Source organism: Grammomys surdaster, unplaced genomic scaffold, assembly GCF_004785775.1.
Source record: "Grammomys surdaster isolate TR1022 unplaced genomic scaffold, NIH_TR_1.0 126187, whole genome shotgun sequence".
Lineage (NCBI taxonomy): Eukaryota > Metazoa > Chordata > Mammalia > Rodentia > Muridae > Grammomys > Grammomys surdaster.
Window position 1 is genome coordinate 2,135,584 of NW_021620993.1, and position 5,108 is coordinate 2,140,691.

The window sequence follows — 5,108 nt, forward strand, 5'->3', positions numbered from 1 at the left end:
TGGCTTTGCAGACACTGTTTTGCAAAGTCTTCCTGCACTCCCCACCCCACAGCCCACAGCGTTGCTTTAACAGTGTCCTTTGAGGAACAGTTTACCTTTAGATGACAGATTTATTAGCTTTTCTTCTTTCACGGATTATACGTTTTGGGATCACTTCAAAATATTTGTCTAACCCGTGGTCAAAAAGATTTCTCTCCAGTATTTTCTTTTTGAATGCTTAATGATTGTTATGGTTTGAAAGAAAATGTCCCCCACAGGCTCATATATTCGAACGCTTAGTCTTATGGAAGGCTGAGGACCTTTTAGGAGGTGGCGGTTATCTAGAAAGGGGAAGGTACCAAAGGAGATGGCCTTGAGGGTCCTAACCAGCTACCTCAAGATGTCTGGTCAGCATCCTCACTTTCTTCCAGCTGAATCATGTGACCTGCCCCTACTCTCAGGCTGTGAGAACCGAGTCAGGCACCATGTCCTCCCCCACGTGCCCTGAACTATGGGCCAAAGCAAAGCTCCGGTGACTTCTTGTTTCTGTCAGATATTTAATTACAGCACCTAGAAAAGTGACTAATTCAATGGCTTCTGCGTTCAGCACGGCCACCCACTTCAGTTGCTCATTGTGTGTTGCACAAAGTGGAAATCCAAGCTCATTGTGCCACCGCACAGGATTGTGTAATTTTCTAGTACCTTTTGTTGCAAAGGTGACTTTGGCTTCGTGGAGTTGCTTTCGTGCCTTTGTTGAAAACCAGCCGGCCGTGTGTGTTTGTGCCTCTACTTGTGGACTCTCTCTCCTTTTCTGATGGCTTATCTGTTTATCTTTAATACACTCTCAAGTCAGCCCTTGAAGTTTTATTCTTTCCATTCCAACTTGTTTTTGGTATTTTATATATCCTTTCATTTCACATGAACTTCATAGATCTGGTGGATTAATTTCTTTAAAAAATAAAGTTAAGAATAGATCAGGAAAGAGTTTATCATCAGTTCGCGTATGCAGTATGCATGTGAGTATGTGACTGTACATTCCTGTGTCTGAGAATGCAGAAGCCAGGGAAGGGCTGGGTGTTGGTGTCTTCTTCTATCCCTTTCTATCTCATTGCCTTGAGACAGAGTCTCTCACTTGGAACCCGGTGGCTTTGGCTAGGCCCAATGATCAGTGAGCTCTCAGGGTCCTCTATCTCCAACTTCATTGATGACTTACAGCTACTCACAGCCATGCCTGGCTTTTTAATACGGGTGCTGAAGATTTGATCTCAGGTCTTCATAGTTTCAGAGCAAGGACTTTACCCACTGAGCCATCAGCTAATCTAAAGTATGCTTTCAATGTCAATTTCTAATGGTTAATTCCTCATGTTTAGAGAGACAACTGGATTTCGTGTATTGATTTTTTTAAATCCTGCATTTCCCCCTTGGTGCTGGGAATTGAGCCCAGGGTCTATGTACAGTAAACAAGAACTCTACCACTGAGTTATATACTTGGCCTCAGTTTTTCTCCTGAGAACGAGCTTCCATTAAGTCGCCTGTCCTGGCCTTGCACTCTCTCTGTAGACTACACAGTCACTAAGCCTACAATTCTCCTGCCTCAGCCTCCTAAGCAGCTGACATCACCAGGTAGCTGGCATTAAACACAGTTCCATATCCTGCAGTTTTGACAAGCTCACTTATTTTTAGGATTTTTGGTAGAATTCATCAGATTGTTTCCAGTAGAAAAGCATGTAATCTGTAAAATAAAAGGTTTTCATTTCTCTCTATCCTGTCTGGATGGCTTTTATCTCCTGCTCTTGCCTTATTGTGCCGGCTACAACCCACCATACAATGTTGAACAGAGGGCATGAAATCTGAGACCTCTCAATATTAGGATAAAAACAGTAGAATTTCAGTGTTAATTATAATTTTAATGGTGGATTTAAAAATGATCACCAGGTTAAGGAAGCACTGGTATTTTGAGTTTTCTGACAGGAAAAAAGGTGGGAGGGGGGGAGAAAAGAAAAAAGGATGCTAGATTTTGTTAAATATGTTTTCTGAATTTGGAAGATATGTCTTCTTTTGTCTTTGAACAACATGAGTAGCATTGGTTATGTTTCAATGTTAAACTTTTACTCCACACCAAATCCATTTGGTTCTGGTATGCTATCTGTTGTATAGTCTGTTGAATCCTGAAATTTTCATGTGACCTTTGCACCTATGTTGCCAGGGGGTCTTTGTCTGTGTTTTTCTCTGGTTTCCTTGACTTTGGCTATTCTGGTCTGAGATACTGGCCGTAGACAGTGAGTTGTCAAATATGCCCTCCATGCTCAAGTTCTGGAGGATAAAAAAATGGGATTGATATGATGCATTTCTTACGTGTTTGGCAGGACTTGCCTATGGAGATTTCAGAGGGTGAAGGTTACTTTCTAGAAAGTTTTAATTTGATTTTATTTTTGTGTGGCATGAAGGATTGAACCTACATTAAGCAAGTTCTCTACAGGAGAGACGGCTCAGCCATTAAGAGTACTTACCTCTCTTGCAGAGGACCCCAGATCGGTTCCTCAAATCCACATGGTGGCTCACAACTGCCATTGACTCCGGTTCCAAGGGATCTGGCACCCTCCTCTGGCATCCATGAGCTCTTGTTCCCACATGGTGTACTTATGCCTCACAAGCATGCACATACTGACAAAAATAAATACATTTTAAAAATGTAACATGCCCAGACATTTTAGTGGTGAAACACAAAAACAGACCTAGCACATAGAGATTTTTTTAAGTGCTAACATTTGCCCATCACCAGTAGACAACTGGTATTTTCCTGACTTCAATCCTATTGGCCGATGCCTGTTATTTACATATTAGCCTCAGGCACCAACAATGTCAAGGCAGCAGTGGCTGAGTACCCAGTTTTGGGTGACACACTGACACAGTTGTGTGGTTAGTGTATTATGCAACACTGAAAAACATATCCCAACCCTCTAATGGTAACCTGAGAAAGGACATAAGTATCTAAGACTTTTAAGTAGATATTTTGCTTCCTCTTCTTAAAAAGAAATTAAAAAAAAAAAGAAATTTAAGATAGTACTGTTTTCAGATCATAGCTTTCCACAGTGCAGTGTGTGGCGGTTCCTTGCCACTGTGTGGCATACACTGGTGACCTGGGGGGGGGGTGTCAGAATTCCCATCTCATTGGTTGCTTGCTGTTGCTTCGGGATAGGGACTTTGGAATTCTTCCGGCTCTTCATAAAATATATAATGAGTTGTTGGAACTGCAGGCACCATTACTGCTTGTGTGCCTCCTATGGAACTACTATGCTCCCTGTTAGTCAGCTTCTTTCTACCCATCCCTGCACCCCACAGCTTTCCTTTTCTGTTAAAATATTTTTTTATTTTGACTTTTATTTGTGTTTATGTCACACGTGTGTAGTACTCATGGAGACCAGAAGATGGCGCTATTTCCCCAGGAGCTGGAGTTGCATGTTGTGAGCCACCATCTAGGTGGTGGTAATTAAACCGGTAAGATTGGTGCGTTCTCTTAATTGCTGAGCCTTCACTCCAGCCCTATAGTAAATAAACAAAACAAAACAAAAAAACCCACCAAAAAACCAAACATTTTATTTTACACTCATGCATGTGTACATGCGTTTGTGTGGAAGCTCACATCATATATATGCATATAGAAGAAAGGTTGATGTCAAGTGTCTTTATCTATCACTATCTGTTTTTGGAGACAGTCTCTTTCACCTAGCCTTTCACAAAACCTGAAAGCTCACCAGCTGGGTAGACCAGTTGGCCAGTGAGCCTCCCCACCCCCATCCTCTTGTCTTTGCCTCTGAGCATTGGAACTATAGATGTGTGATGCTAGCTTTTCTTTTTTATGTATGGTATACAAAATCTAAATTCAGAATCTTCATGCCTGCTTAGCAAGTACTTTATCAACTAAGCAGTTTTTCCAGTTCTCTATCTTCATCTCTGGGGCTCAGTTACTGCATCTCAAGAATGAGGTTTGTGGTTCAGTGATGTCTGAGTGGAAGTTCGTGTAAATACTCAGCTGAGGTGACCACACCCTTTCCCTCTGTTGAGCACAAAGCCTGTCCTACTTATGTACATGAAGAAAAGACCCAAAGGATGCCTCCTGGCATCCAGTCACAACCTGAATGATTGCTTCAGGATACTTCCTGACGGTAATCTTGGGATTATTAATCTCTTCACCAAGGTGTCATGACTAACCGGGACAAGGGCCAGGCCCTGCCCTGGGAGCCCCATCAGCGTGACTCAGGGAGCATGAGTCTCAGCCCATGGCCTGTGGCTGGGAGCCGACTGCGGGCCAGGGGTGGGGCTCCTAGCAGAATGTTTGGAAAAAAAAATAAGCTCAGTTCTGAGCTTGGTCCAGACTCTGGGAGCTGAAGAAGCACAGGAGGCTCACAGGGTCTGTGCCTGAGCTGGGCAGGGATGAGTGGGGATGGCTCCAGGCTGGTGGAACCTTGTATTGGGTGGCTCAGGGCAAGTCACTCTCTGTGGGCATGGTTTTAATTTTTTTTTTACTCATCTGTTACAATGCATTTATTACTGAGGGACTCAAACAGAGCAATCCATCTCTTTTAATCAACATTATTTCTGAGCTACAAGGCCATTGTGTTCTCTTTTACCTGTTTAAAAACATATACAACACTGTTGCTAACTGTGTACCAGAACATAAGGCAGCATCCCTCCTATGTAAGGAAATTGCATCCATCCACCCCTCTCCTTTATCTTCTTGCTTCCCAACATCTCTGGTAACTACTGCTTTCTCGTGTCTTGGGGAGCAGCTTTTCAGATTGTGTTCATGAGTGAGCTCATATGGTGCCTTATTTGTGTGCCTGACTTATTTCATTTAGCATAGTGGTGAGGGCTGGGCAGCACTTTCCTGTTTTTGTTTTTAGTGTTTTTAGTTGGACAAAGGGGTTTTGTTATGACATTTCTACACAGGCGATATACTTGTTGAAATTCACCTCCTCTATTGTGCTTTCCTATATCTACTTCCCTTTCTCCTTCCCCTTCCACATCTCTGATCATTCCATTTCACCTTCATGTTTCCCACCCTCCTAATTCTACTTATGAGAGAAGACATGATGTTTGTCTTTCTGAGATGGTTTATATCACTATCT